Raw genomic sequence first — 15,927 nt, forward strand, 5'->3', positions numbered from 1 at the left:
TTATATTGTAGAGAAAATTGCCTATTTTTCTAGTGCCAAAACAGACATTGCAGTAGGTTTTGTACCTTTTTTGGGATTAAGACAATTTAGGAGAAGTTAGGATTAAACTTTTTCTCAGAAATTTGTAAGTTGCTTCATTGAAATTCAATATCAAGTGAAGCCTGAAGACGTCATTTATAAAAACAGATAAAGGAATGAATTGGGACTTCAAGACCCTTAGCCTTGCAAAAAATCGAGACTCCAAGACAGCTTCGTAGAAAAATCAAGACTGCGAGACACACATAACTGCTAAAAAACGAGACTGCGAGACCCATGAAATTTGACTAAAATTTTACGAGACCCAGAGTTTTTGAAGGACCATTCGCCACCCCTACTATACGCCACTACACTAGGGTGTACGAATATCCAAGAAAAACGGAGCTTAAACATTAAAAATACTACCATAGAGTCGTAGAGCTCTATGAAAATTTCTATGCCTAATCGCGCTTCATAAAATGGGCTGGGTATAAATTATACATACCATCTTGATTGCAAATAATATGTAACCCTTCCACTAAATTCTGAATCACTCTTTTGAACTTCTCGCATTCTGTGCTCCATGAGTAGGTCTTCCTGTAGTTCTCTCTGAGCAGCTTGGCATTGTTCTCTCTCTCCTCTGGGGTTTGGCTGGACAGCTGTTGGATCCTTTGAGCCCATTCCCCAGCATTATCTGTTTCAACAATAACAGAATCTCCACCCTCTACCTCCTCTAAAGCATCAGCTATTCCAGACTCATCAGATACAAGAACAGGGACACCGGCAGAAATGGCTTCCAAGGCAACCAATCCAAAACCCTCAGTGCGGGATGGTAATGTTACTAGGTCTGCTTCACGGAACATCATTTTAAGCTCATCTTGCTCGTTGCAATAACTACGGATTGTTAATTGGTTGCGCTTTACACATGAGTTGTCAAGAAACCATTGTTCTATATTTCGGTGTTCCCCTGTAGATGAGCCAACAAATGTCAGCTTAAACTTCCCTCCAAGGGAACCAATGGCATCTGCGACAATGTCATAACCTTTCAGAGTTAGATCCTCAAAGCTTGCTCGGCCAAACATAAAAACATTGAATTTCTTTACCACTATAGTCAGCGGTGTTGATTCACTGCAGAACTTTTCCAAAATCCCAGGAGTAATCATCTCTACTTTAACATTTGGCAGACTTCTGCTGTACTTCTGCTGTAGCAGTGAACCCACAGCGACCACTGCATCTGCTACTTTGCATAGGGCAATTTCATCTTTATGTTTCTTCTCATTTTCTTCAATTGTGTCTACTGCACCGCTTTCCGTTAGTTTGAATTTTCCAAGATCTTCGCAAAAAACGTGGACGAAATGTACCCATTTGCACTTTGTCGCTCGGACGATGAAGAACGCAGGGGTTCCAAACTTTCTTCCATGACCTATCACGATGTCAGGACATGGAAGTTCCGGAGGTGGAATTTTTAACCAGTCCAATCGATCAGAAGATCCAGGAACACTCTGAGCCGTGATCAAATTAACTCCGTGTTGTTTGGCGTCTTCTCTATCCAACTCATCGCTTTGCGAGACGTAACAGTGAACCTTGATGCTATCACTCGATGTTTTCGCCAAATTGACAGCAAACTCTCTGTTGAAGGTTGACAAACCACCTTTTGACGACTTCCACTCGTTGCACAGAAACATAACATTGCAGACTTTCTGTTCTTCGACGTCACTGCTAGGGTTAGAAGTTTTTGATGTTTGTTCACAGTCCATGATGTGCGCTGAAAATTGCTACGAAGTTGAAACTGAGAACTTCCGGGTATTATAGCTATGGGTGTTCCTTCTCGTAATATGAAACTTTTAGGATACAAGATGAAGTTTACACCACCGACGACACCACCACTATACCTTGTTTTCCGCTGGCTGAATGCAGGCTCCAACAACATGTCGGGAGAGTCGTTTCAAGGGAAAAAAATACTCGTGACGGGAGGAGGGGGTTATTTTGGGCACAAGCTGGGAAATGCACTGAAGAAGAAAGGAGCAGAAGTATTTGCGTTTGATATTTCTTGGCCTTTGGATAAAACAGCGTACAAGCAATTGGAATGTGTTCAGGTTCGATCAACGGGAGGAGCTTGTTTCCTATTCTGGGGTTTATACCTAAGAATTGATTTATATGAACAGTTACAAATTTAGTGGTAGAATAGTTTAATTTATATTTAAGAATAATTGTTAGCACTCTGTTATTCCTTCTTGACCCTGTCTCGACAGCTTTCTGATGGATTTCTTTGAACAATCAAAATCTATGAATAAAGGCATATGTGTGTGTCTTGAGGGGGAAGGCGGGGGGGGTGGTGTAGTGGATGTGGTATAAAATGGTTAGATGAATTTTCTTCTCAGCAGTATGTCAACTGTGGTCTCATACTTCTAAGCTTTTAAGTGCTCAAATCCAACAGAGCCCATGAGAAAGATTTCAAAAATGCCTGGAAGATGTCAAAGATAAATCAGAGCCTTAGTTTTTTTAAGGAGAAATGCTAGATTGTGCACTACCACAACAGTGTGCAGGGTTTTCAGTAGGTTTTTGAGTAGCAGGTTCAATCCAAAAAGTAGGGGGCTAAGGTGTGCCTGAAAACCTTGCTGCAGAGTGGCTGGTCACAATGCGCACTATGCATCTTTTGGAGAAAGTATGGAAGGGGGGTGGCCCCCTCTGGAAGGAAAATTTTTTTTAAATGATTCTCCAAGATGCCATGTGTGGCTATTTTCAGCAAATACTATGCAAATTTGAAGATGGTTTTCCCACTCTTAATTTGATCTTATACAGAGGCAGATCTAGGGGAGGGGCCTGGGGTCCGGCCCCCCCTTATTTTGGGTAAAAAAAGAAGAAATCTCAGAAGGAAGAAAGGCCGGCGGGGCAATCAAAACAACCCCCCCCCCCCCTCCCTTGGCTCAAGGTCTGGATCCGCCAGTGTTACAGTTCGCGAATGTACCTTTATGAGATACTGATAACTGAAGTCATGTATAACTGGACAGCGTACGGTCAATGTGCATGTAATTACCTTTATTTTCTTTACATGCGATGCAATTACAAATTTTGAATAACTCTAGTGCACATGAAGAAAACTACATTCTCTGGCACAGTATATCATCTCGAAAACAACTTGTCTTTTTCTAAAAGGTTAGGGAGGTAAAAGCTATTTTAATATAATTCATAAGTCTTAAAACACAGGAATCAAAACGACTTTTGTATTGCCGTCTCATGGTCAGGGTTTTGAAGGCACTGAGTGAGGTCTTTCCATTTCTTAAACAATACGAAACGTGTAAAGGGAGAGTTTTTATCAACACTTACCTTGCTTGGCAGTTTGGTAAATATCTTCTGATATTAAAATCAACTAAAGTTCTATTTCTTGTATTCCGTTTCGCTCTGCCACTTCCAGTCGCCCTGATTTCCTTTCCACCATGAGGGTGCTGACATGCACATCTTATTAAATAAGTTTCGAATCATGTCACACACTTTTTTTTTATTCCCTCCAGTCCAATTTGGGTTCAAACAAATTATTACCTAAAAAAATTTATTTTCATTTATTTCTCCAATCCTGACCTTAAGTTAAGTAAACCTGAACTTAGAAGCCTTTTCACTGTAGCCACCGCCCAGACCCATTTCTTATTTAACAGTTCTTTCTATGACCAAATTGACGGTGTGGCCATGGGGTCTCCCCTTGCTCCCGTATTAGCCAATCTTTTTATGGGACATCATGAAAAACTATGGTTGGAAAATTTTCAATGCTCTAAAATTTTATTTTATCGTAGGTATGTTGACGACACTTTTTGTTTATTTCACTCAGAGCACGATGCTGTTATATTTTTTGACTACATTAACTCTAGGCACCCCAACATAAGGTTTACTATGGAAAAAGAACTTAATCGCAAATTACCCTTTCTAGATGTTCTTATTGATAATAGTGACACTAATTCCTTCCTAACTAGGGTTTACCGTAAGAAAACCTTTACTGGGTTATTAACTAATTATTTTAGCTTCACCTCATACTCATACAAAGTAGGTCTCATTAGGACTCTTGTTGACAGGGCCTACAAGATCAACAACACTTGGTTGGGGTTACACGAGGATATAACCAAGCTTACTGAAATTCTCAAAAAGAACCTTTTCCCTGCCCATTTAATTGAAAAAGTGGTTAACCGTTACATCACTGGGGCCCATAGCAATCATTGTCCCTGGCGCTACCCCCTTACCACCTTGCCCACGTTTTACTTTAAGCTGCCGTACAAGGCCATTTTTCTGTCATCACTCAGAAGAAGATTCGACACTTAATCAAGCGCTATTGTAATGATTTAGACATCAAATTAGTTTTTTCTTCCTTTAAGATAGGTAACCTTTTTGGTGTGAAAGACCCTATCCCCGGCGGGCTTCGTTCACGTGTAGTTTATAAGTTTACATGTGCGGGCTGTAATGCCTGTTATGTCGGCGAAACCTCCCGACATTTTTCCACACACGTACGTGAGCACTTAGCCGTTGATAGGGCCCCTCACATCTTCAAACATCTTCAGAATTCTGAACGTTGTCGCTCATTGTGTTCAATAGACTGCTTTCATATTTTAGATCACGCCACTACCAGCTTTCAACTCAAGATAAAGGAGGCTATCCATATTCAAAAAGAACTACCTTGCCTCAATCAGCAATTACACCATGTAAATCTAAAATTATCCTTTTAATTTACACCTTCTCACGTTCTGTTGTTACTATTTGTCTTAATTAGCATTTTTGCCTACTTATTATTCAACTTGCTTTGTAATCATTCATTCGACTGAAGATGACAGAAGTTCTGTCGAAACATGTCTTTTAAACTTAAAAAAGTGGTCGTTTTCCTTAAAATCTTTCTCCAATATCACGCTCAGAACTGACCTACTAACATTTGGAGTAGCCAGCACAGTATTCGGAGTAGCTGGTGAAATGTGCCGGTTGCCGGATTATTTTGACAACCCTGAGTGTGCATGAGTTGAGTCAATCTGTTTATTTTCTTTACTACTGAGAAAGTGATGCTCAAGAAAATTGATTTCCTCAACAGCCATTGGGTATTGAGAACAGAAAATATATTGTTTTGGATTGTTCGTGTTTTAGTGCTCAGCTGGACAATGAAACTTTCAAAGATCTTTGTGGAATTCACTTAGAAGAGACCTTCAAGAGAAAGGGAGAGATGAAAAATGAAAATCATTTATTGTCAAAAGGGATCTTCAAAAGGAGAGCTTTTATCCCCTTCCCTTCCCCCCCTCTCACTCAAACAACTGACCATCTTTACATCAGACTTTTAAAAGGAACTGGGATTTGGATAAAAATGGAATGACTCGAGCACTGGCTCTTATTTGATCAAAGCATTCAAAAGTTTGTATGTCTTGTGTAGGGTGACATAACCAGGAAAGAGGATGTGGATAAAATATTCAGCAGGCAACGTATTAATGCTGTGTTCCACAGTGCATCATATGGAATGTCTGGAAGGGAGCAAGTTAGTAAAAATGCTATAAATATGTTTACTTCATAACCAAACAACTGACAAGGTAAAAGATGCCTGTGAAAAGGGCCTTGTAGGATATATTCTTAGGAGTAAATTATATTAAAACTTGTCGCCAAAAGTCAAATCTACTAGCAGATACTATGTCTGGGACCAATTTATTTTCAGTTAAACCCCTAACAGGCTATTGAAGGTCACCCCCAGGGAAATGGATAGTAAAAACAATAGAAAAGCCCTCATCTAGACTTCGATTACTGGCTGCCTAATACGAGTGGCTGTTTAATAGGTGGCTGCTTAATAGGGGTTCGACCGTATTTATTGTTTTTAACCTGAAAAGTATCAGGTTTTATATCAATTTCACACATCGATACAATTATCTCTGTGTCTGGTCTGTATGGGTACACTGGCAATCCCTGGTAAATACTATGAAATATAGAGATGATCACTTGTGATGTACAGTACGTAGCATGTCAAAAGCCATAACAGCTCTTTATAATTACTGGATTGATATTTGAAATATTTGCCTGTTTGCAAAGAATTTTATATAGTCAGTTACTAAAAACAAGACTGCTAAAAAATCCTCTATTTTTGCCATAAAGCATAAACAGTAAAATCAGTGATAATGGTGTTTGGATTTTTAGTTAAACAGGGAGCAGATAGAGAAGGTCAATATTCTAGGAACCAAGCATGTTATTGAAGGTCAGTCACTACATCTATTATCCAACTGCAGTGAATACCATCCAAATAACAGTACAAATATACAGCGATATCATACAGTTATTTGTACAGTAGAAAACCTGTTTGCCGTACAGGTCGGCGCACGCGCGCAAAACTGTCACACTCTCCCTCTTTCATTGATAAATTTATTTACTACAGCAGTTGCATAATAAATCCCTTATCAGATGTTTTGGTGTGTAGTATCGCTGTATATTTTTTATCATTTGTATTTTGACTCGCCCTACAGGCTCATTAAAATACGGCACAACTCGTAAAAATATACAGTGATACTACACACCGAAACGTCTAATAAGATATATATATTAAATTTTAATATAGATACCTACATGTAAAATATTAATATAACTTGTATACTATACCACCAGAGACTAGTGATACATGTACTACAATTTAAAGTACTTATAATTTCATTTTGACATAACGTTATTTTTTAATTTTTAAGTTTTAGTTAACAGATAAAGAGGCGCATAAAATGTAAAATTCTTTTAAAATATCATCATCAAAATGACTTTTTTCTCAATACATTATTATGACAATTTTCTAAATTAAACCTTATGAGCAAATACATTCTTTTTAATTCGTCGCATAATCAGTCAAATTTTAAGTTTCAGAATGTCTGTGGTGATGCTTGACCTTTTTTGATTTAATTTTTAATACCTATTAATTTTATAATAATTTACGTGGTTAATTTTATTTGTAGCCTGCTGCCAGTATAATGTGGCTCATCTAGTTTATACGAGCACTTATAATGTGGTTTTTGGTGGACAGGTGATTAGAAATGGCGATGAATCTTTACCTTACTTACCTCTATACAAGGTACCAGTAATCCTCTTGCTGCAGTTGTATGAAAGCAATTAATTTACAGGTTTAATATGTCTCCTCACTCAAAGCATAGTTAATAGCTTTAAGAAATGGTTACTGAGCCAACAAAGTTCTTTGCTTTTTTTTCCTGCATTTTTCATTTCGATGGTGTGCACAAAAAACACTTACTGCTGTTCTCTTCTGTCTGAGGAACTAACCTATAAATACATTTCGGCTACATTGTAATTCATGAAGTGTGTGTAAGTGTAAAAAAGGATTGTGAACGATCATAAAATAAGCCCAATGGCATCTTATTGCTGGGCTTCATAATCATTCTTCCCAATAAACTATTCACAAAGCAAATTTCCCTCTAGTTCTTATTTTAAGTTTGAGATTAACCAAGTAGGTGGTGCTATGGCCTGCAACTGTAATAATTATTTAATTTTGTGTTAGACTCCAAATCATGTGGTCTGGGATTAAAGGCATGCCAGGGTCATTGTATTTTATCTGGGCAGTGTCCTTGTTCTCACAGTGCTTCTTACCACCCAGGTGTAAGGAATTGGAAACCACCAGTAAGTGAAATGCTGGGTCAGCAATCCCTTCATTGGACTAGCATCCCATCCAGGGGAAGTAGAAATACTCTTGTTCACTTGATGCCACAGAAATCCAAACTGGAGTTAAGCACCAGCATTTTAAGACACTCTAAGCTCTGAAAAAGCTTTCATTAATGACAGATACATATGCCTCTGATGCAGTGAAAAACAGTGGAAATTATGTTCATCTGTGATCATCTGGCATTCCATGCACTTTTTTACCATTATTCTATCTCATTTTTCATTAGCATCCTGATCATTATTCCAGAACAAAGTCTATAGCTGAACAATTTGTTTTAATTGCTAATGGTTCAAATCTGCAAGGTGAGTTTTAGAGTACTTTCAATAAGACCTGGCACCTGCCAGAGGCCCAGTAGGTATTATGTTATGAGTTGCCAGCTATATAATGTTAGCCGTTGTCATACTTTGGCCCTGAAAGAAAGTAGTTTTGGGCCTCTCTTATTCAAATCTTACTGACAGGACTGGTTTTACAAGCAGAGAACACACATCCAATTTGCAAAATGGATCATAATCCACAAATCACAAACCAGACATGACCATTTAAACCTTTTAAAGTGCACAACTGTTTCCTGAGAAATCTCCTGAGGCAATTGATGTCAGAAAAAGATGCAACCATTAATTCAGCAGACTTTGTAAGTTTTTGATAGATGTAGTGTGTTAATTCTCAATCACATCTATAACAAAATTCTCGATCGTGATTGGTTCTCGACACACCTATTTGCCACAAAATCAGCGTGCAATCACATGGCTCTCCAATTACAGGTTTCCAATTTGAACGTTTTGTAATTGGACACCTGTAATTGGATACCCACGTGATTCACACATCAATTACCCACGCTTTAATGGCTTTCTTTGCAATGGTTCCTACAGTTTTCAAAACTTATGAAATACGCTACATATGTCTCACTCAAAAGGAGTTCTTAAAAGACATTTTTAATTCTGAAATTTGTTATAGATATGATTAATTAGTAATTGGACCTCGTGTTGTACAATTCAGGGAGTAATCGTGTTTGTAATTTCAAATCGGCCTTGCACTTCGCGCTCATTCAATGTTGACATTACTCACGCGATTACTCCCTGAATTGTACTCCACTTGGTCCAATTACTGTTACAAATCCGACAAGAAAAAATTGCAGATTGTTCAAGTGTCACTTGCCCAAGGATGTTGAGTATTCTGACACATTTTTTTGCATTCCTGAAAATAGTACAGATGGAAAAACCCTCAAGACCTGTGCTCTGCGACCAGCTGGAATTTATGGAGAAGGTGAATTGAGACATTCACCTAGAATTGTGGTAAGTGAAAATCAAATGGCATATAAATTGACTGTATAGAGGGAGAAGAGTGTCATGTTTTAAATAGTATTGTTAAATAATGGCTCAGCTGTGTTAATCCACAAACATACATTGCCTGTCCACCCAACCATCCACCCAAAGCCCATTCAATATATAGTCCTGACATGCTAACTAAGAGGGTTTTTTCTTTTAACCAAAAAAATAACTCAATAAGCATGTGTTTTGAGAGGGTTTCCATTGTATTTCATATAATTGATAACTTTAAATCCTTCGATAAAAAAAAAAAGAGTCAAAATCTGCCCATTGCAGAACGTTTTTGTTTAATAACATCCCGGTAATATGCTGTTGCTTTTCTTACATTTCCAGTCATACATTGAGAGAGGACTTTTTGTCTTCACATTTGGTCAGGATGGTGCTGTTGTTGACTTTGTACATGTTAATAGTTTGGTTGAAGCTCATATTTTGGGAGGAAAAGCTCTCATGGAAGCTAATTCAACAGCTGTGAGTATAATCTAAAGAAACGCATTAAATTTGTGTGAGTCTGTACAATATCAAGCAAATACATGTAATATAGGGACCTGTGGGTAATATTCTGACATAATGACACAGCATCAAAACAGCAACAGAGAGGCAAATGAAATAACAATAAACAACAGGGCTTGAGATAAAATTCTGTTGGTGATGCAAGGACCTAGTTCCAAAATTGCTATCAAAAGAGAGGCAGATGTAATCCTTTAACAGGGACTCAATCCTGTTTGTATCAGATTATAAAGCATGGAGATTTACAGTCCCTTAATACAACTGTGACACTGTTATGTATTTAGATGCTATTTTTCACTGAGCAAGTTTTTCTTGCATGGCATATTTGTATGTCACACAAAGGCTGCACTCTGCTTGTGTAAGCTGTTCTTGTAAATTTTCAATCCAATGGATCGTAAACACCATCATGTCTGAAGCGCCAGTTTTTGAAGTAATTAATGCAGTCAGTTAAGAGGCGTGCTATTATCCATCCTTCCTAAGTTGACTTTTATCAATATGATTTATAATGATTATGTGAAGACAAACTTTGTGTCATTAAAATTATTATCATAATTGTTATTAATTTGTTTTTTTTTATTCAAATGATCTTCTGGGCAGGAGAAGCATATTTTATATCTGACAAGTTTCGAGTTCTTCAGACCTTTAGTAAGTTACAGCTAGTGTGTTTAATGTTTGACTGTGTGTATGTCAAGATGATATTTAATGAAAGTTTTCTTTCTTAAGGAGGAGGCATGGTGGCTCCCAAGTAAGCTTGATTAGTTAAAGACTAAAGACAGGATACATACAGTACTGAAAGCCAAAGAGTGCATGTTAATTAGCAAAAAAAGTATTACAAGACTTAGTTAACCCTGACTCTTGGTAACCTATAACATGTTCACTGATAGCACCTTGCTTTGTTTTGTCTTGGTAGACTGAAGGTCTGGGATACACCATGCCCAAGTTAAAGGTACCAATTACTCTGGTCTATTTGGTTGGTAAGTTCGATTCCATTCAGACCACTACACTGGTTGACTTGTCAATATCTGTCCAATGGTCTGTTAAATTAGTTCATAGCAAATAACTTTTCGGTATGTTAAGAGTACTGTAAACTTCCAAAAGTAGCGACTTGCCAAAAATAGCGAGCCTTCCAAAAGTAACAAGCCTGCCCCTAATCACCCCACTTCTCGGAAAATAGTGAGACCCAGGTTCAATAGAATGTTTATTTTAATTTCCAATCAATAGTCAGGTGATAGTTACATGCGTTAACTTGATATAAAGTGCTCTCCAACAAGGGAAGGGTCGCTTATTCCACAAAGTGTTGTGAAATGTCAATTTGTGCCAGTTCAGTGAATGTTGTGCCGTGTTAACAAGTAACATGAACGTAATATAGGAAACTTTGATCCAAATTGTTATTATTTTTAGCAGGAGTGTATTAAAAGCGCACTGAGATATTGTTACAGATGACCAACATGGCTGTGCGTAGTGAAGTACAAACAGCCAACATAAAATCTAATTTTCTCTTGAAACAGTTAATGGTGTCTAGCTAGCTTTCCTGTTGACCACTGACAACATGGTCTAAACATGAACAGCTCACCCATGTGGCAGCAATATAGATTTAAACTGGAAGAAGAGTCCGGTCATACCAACCTTATATAACATTTTTTCTCCCTGAAAGTTATGACCCTTTGAAAGTAATGACCACCCCCCCCCCCCGGTAAGTAACAAGCCCCAAAGGCTGCTAAGTTTGCAGAAGAATATTTTTGAAGATCACTTTTTGGTATTGTTTTTACAGTGCAGTTGAGACCTTCTAAGACTTTTGAACCAAACACTTAATAAATGAGTTTGTTTGTAATCAGATCAATCCTAACAGTTCAATTTATGGTCATAGGAGCAGGATAATTTACTTGACTTGGATGGCACATCAAACAAGCAAGAGACAAAAATAATCTTCGTGAATAATGACTTCCAGAAACAGGTTTTAATGTTTTAGTCAAAACTCTTGCTAACTGGTCAATGAGTGTTGGGTGGTCTGTTAATAAAGTAACTGTTACGCTAGAAGTTGTAATCATTGATTTCTTTTTCTTTTTCTAGCATTCCTAACAGAGTTGGTTCACTCAGTGGTAGGAAAATATATTTATAACTTTCAACCATTCCTTACAAGAGCAGAGGTAAATAAATTGCTGCATAAAATATCTTAATATTTGTATTCTTTTGACAAGTACGTAATGACTAAAAATTTTTTTGGTGTGAAAATCAGAATGTAGGGAAAACCCCTGTCCCTTTCAAGAAATTCTTTTGTTGATGGGTGGCACAGTGGCCTAATGATTAGTGGACTAGTCTAGCATCTGTCTGTTAAGGGTACCAGTAAATTGTTTGGACAACTTGGCAAAATGCCAGGGGGAGATGGGTGGGTGGAGTTACTCAGTCCTGTGATAGACTAGCATCTTATTCAGGGGGAGGTAGCATTACTCTTAATCTCCTCATCCTTAAGGAAATAAGCATCAGCTCCAGTACTGTGGGCTATTTTGACCCAAGTGGATATTTTCACCTTCTTTTCACAGCATCCACAAAAGAGAACCCAACTTACACTTTCTGATATAAGCTTACATAATCAACAGTCATTTAGGATAATTTTGAATCGTAGATTATTTCGGAGACTTACTCTTGTCTAGCTTTGTTCAACAAAATATTCTGACAATGTTTTTTTCTCATCACTATTTAAACTTTCTTTCTACTTTTGATTAGGTTTACAAATCAGGAGTAACACATTACTTTAGTATGAAGAAAACCTGTGATGATATTGGTTACAATCCACAGAAATATACACTTGATGGAGTAACAGAACATTTCAAAAAGAATGGCCAGGGAAGACAGAAGCAGCGTTCTCGTCTTCTATATTATTTAGTCAATATTGTCATAGGAATTATATTTGCTTGTTTGCTTCTGGCCTGGCTTCCTAGAGTAGATACCTGACAAGTTACCACTAGTTTCTAGTATCATTATTTGTGGTATTATAAATTGTGTACTTGATTGGGTCTGATGATCTCTTGTTCTTCCAATAACTATTTTTACAAGATCAACATTTTGTTGATGAATTTACCGAGGACATGCAATCAGTTTCAGTAACAAGCCTTTTATTTGTCAATCAGCTGGCTGGTGCTTGACTTGAATTTTGATACTTTCTCGTTGACAAGGCATGAAAACTGAGTTGATAATCCTTATTTGAGTTCCCCACATGTGCACAAATTAGCAATGTTGCTTCCACATGCAAACCGAAGATGGCAGAGAAAGAAGCTTAAATTTGATAGCTTTGTGGGACAAAACAGCCAATTCATTAGCACTTGGCTGCTGTCATTATTCAATTAGATTATTTAATTGAGATCAGGTTGTGCAAGTTTGCCTGCTGACTATGTCTACAAAACCAAAGAGTCTTTATCACTGGTAGGAATGTGGACATAACGCCCATGACTGATGGAATTGAATGCCAGTTGTTGCATTATTTATTGCCACAAAAGGCAGCCACGAAGGCAAAAGACAACAGCACACGCAGTACAGGTTTCAACACCATCTTCCGGTGCTCGTATTACCCTGGATGTATACTTTTCATGTACAAATGTACAACCGCTGTCCTAATATACTACAATTGACTTTCCAGAAGTTCACTGCTTGCAAAAAGAAAAACATGTACTCTTTACGATCCCATTAATGTTTCCATGATAAATCTTGATCTTGTCCCATAGGATTGGAACCTGCACTGTTTCCCAGGCCCCACCATGGAGAATTTTTTGGTAATTAGCTAACTAACCAGGGGGCATTTTCCTAGTGGGAGGTGAAGGGGATGAGCTTGGAATTGATGCAGACATTATTTTGCCATGGCCAGTGTCTTAGAATCAACCAAACTGGCGAGATTGGCCACATGCAAGCAGTGGACTTAAATTTTAGAGGTGGTTACAATTAAAGTGGCAACAGATTTTTGGAAAAAACATTGATAACATTATCAACAAAAACCATTTTATTGTGGTCACTGAAAGTTATGAAAAGCGATTTTGTTGTCTTCTAATCTGTTTATTGTTACCGAAAATATCCATACCCCTATGGAAGGGTTTTTGGTGTGACTCCCCCCCCCCCCCCCGCTCCTTTTCCCAAATCTGGAAAATTATTCCAGTTCAGCTTCATACTTCCCTCTAGGAATTTTGGCCTTGAGACCCCCCACCCCCTCTGCACGACCTGAAATTTTTTTTATTGTCAGTGCAAAGGCAGGGAATTTTTTTCATTCCGGGGGGCAACCGAAGAGATGCTATTCCCCCATTTACCTTGCTACTGCCTAATTTCATACCGTGAAGGACTAGGTACAAGTCTGTAAATTATGGGATAAGAAACTATTGATCTACATAGTCAGAAAGAACACACCGAGATTCACAAAATCCCCAAGTTTGGTGTTTATCAGGCTAGTTTTACTGAGATACAGCCATTTAAAAACGTCAAAATTAACAAAGAAATGTATGGCCATCGGGACGCTGTTCGGACAGCGTCCGGATGGCCTTACATTTCTTTGTAAATTTCAGCATTTTCAAGTGGCTGTATCTTGCTTACTATTGGGTCTATTTACACCAAACGTAGGGATTTTGTAAAGCTTGGTCTGCACTTTATGACTATGCGGATCAATAGTTGCTAATCCCATAATTTACAGACTCGTACCCAGTCCCTCACGATATGAAATCTGGCAATGTGACGTCTAACTGCTCTTATTATATGGCTAGCTCCGTGAGCGGGCAAGATGAATCAAATCCTGCGCTGTGATTGGCTACCCGAGCGGGCAAGATGGAGCTATCTTGCCCGCTCGGGACTACCCGCTGTGTCCCGCGAGAAAAGTTTCCCCGAAAGCCATATAATAAATCCTTTATTGAGCAAGCTTGTTCGTCCAAGATGGCTGGATATTGGCCTCGTTCTTTTTTTTGCGTGTTTATGGACCGAGACGGAGTCGAGGTCCATAAACACGCAAAAACAGAACTTGGCCAATATCCAACCATCTTGACCTCACACTTGGTCAATAACCCATATTTACTAGATGGCTGGCTCTATGGGTGAGCAAAATGAATATCATTACAGCTACGTGAGTGGGCAAAATGGTGTTGTCTGGTCAGTGTAGATTGTCCACTGAGTCCTGCAAGAAGAATGGTACTCGTCCCACCATATAGTGAATCCTTTATTCACCAAGCTTGTTCAGCTGCTGGATGACTGAATATTCTTATCTTTGCATTATTATGGACACCCATTCAGTTGCTTCTCAGTGGGCCTAGAAAAGTGGCAAAATAGAATTTGGCCGATATTCAGCTATCTTGGCCTCTGCTTGCGTGGTGAATAACTCTGCAAGTCTCCTGTTGCTTAGTGATGTGAGCTAATCACGCGACTTCACTGACAAGCCAATTTTGCAAATAATCAAAAGAATAAAAAATGCAAATCATTACTAAGCTGATTAGGAACGATCATAATACCCTTTCTGGAAACGAAGTAACTTCACCCTGTACAAAAGAAATCCGTAAAAATATACGCATGAGCGATTGCCAAATAACTAATTACAAGAAAGTAGTACATTTTGAACAATTTCAATGATGACAAACTAAATGAAATCGCAACAAAGTTTGTACTAAATACTGCCTAAATGGCCCTTTACCCTTTTGCCAACTATTTGCCTTTATCTATGTAAGATTTTAGGTTTGTCATAACCTGGCTTTCGTTTTTAAAGAGTACCGATTTATAATTCTTTGTATTTGACTAAATTGTCAAATGTCCCGCCCCTGGGCAGCCCTTTGCGAGCAAATGACCATGGTGGGGACCTAAAATCTGTCAAACGCCGCGGGGAGGGGGGGGGAGGAGGGGGGGAATTAGCGGGCTTGGAATTGATGGAACCATTATACTATGATCAAAGGACTGATCAAAGACTTTGCTTGGATTCAGCGTTTGCAACCAGAACTGAAGCATCCTGGAATATCATACCTGAGGTTGTTACGAAGCCCAGGTGCTACGTATTATGTTGCATGTAAATAAACGTCGAAAACTCAGAACCTTTAGTTTAACTTTAATAAATCCACTTGTAAATCCAAACATCCACGAGCTACAGTACTGCGACAAGCATTTCGATCAGCCCAATTTTAGCGATTTAGGTTCATCTAGTCCAGGTTTTCTACAAACATCAAAAGGAAGTAACTAAGTACGGGAACCAAAAGAGCGAAATTATACGAATGCAACCCTTACCGACTGTTTCGTTCCAAGTACAAATGTCCAATGTTCTTCAAAAACAACAACATGGCGGATCGCAAATCAAAGACAACCCACATGCTTCATAGCACGTGAAGCAAACACGTTACGTCATACACAGGTCCGCACAACGTGCGCAATGGTAGCTACAGAGGTTACTCTGCAGATTCTAGGAGGACTGTTATT

At 38.4% G+C, this 15,927-nt stretch overlaps 2 protein-coding genes and 1 pseudogene across 3 annotated transcripts in view; 2 read left to right on the top strand and 1 right to left on the bottom strand.

Annotated features, from left to right (window-relative positions):
• Nucleotides 1–15,927, bottom strand: part of LOC145491344 (uncharacterized) — a 515,242-nt gene that overhangs the window by 264,758 nt on the left and 234,557 nt on the right. The window lies entirely within an intron of this gene.
• Nucleotides 1–15,927, top strand: part of LOC145491379 (uncharacterized) — a 130,827-nt gene that overhangs the window by 96,307 nt on the left and 18,593 nt on the right. The gene's annotated exons all lie outside the window — the stretch shown is intronic.
• On the top strand, nucleotides 1,914–15,338 carry LOC145491411 (short-chain dehydrogenase/reductase family 42E member 1-like; annotated as a pseudogene). The gene is made up of 11 exons (XR_014049827.1): nucleotides 1,914–2,111; nucleotides 5,411–5,512; nucleotides 6,160–6,217; nucleotides 6,957–7,072; nucleotides 7,899–7,974; nucleotides 8,882–8,964; nucleotides 9,331–9,469; nucleotides 10,102–10,149; nucleotides 10,415–10,478; nucleotides 11,575–11,651; nucleotides 12,229–15,338. The product of XR_014049827.1 is annotated as a short-chain dehydrogenase/reductase family 42E member 1-like (transcript).

This window comes from Orbicella franksi, chromosome 6 (assembly GCF_964199315.1).
Source record: "Orbicella franksi chromosome 6, jaOrbFran1.1, whole genome shotgun sequence".
NCBI classification, from domain to species: Eukaryota; Metazoa; Cnidaria; class Anthozoa; order Scleractinia; family Merulinidae; genus Orbicella; species Orbicella franksi.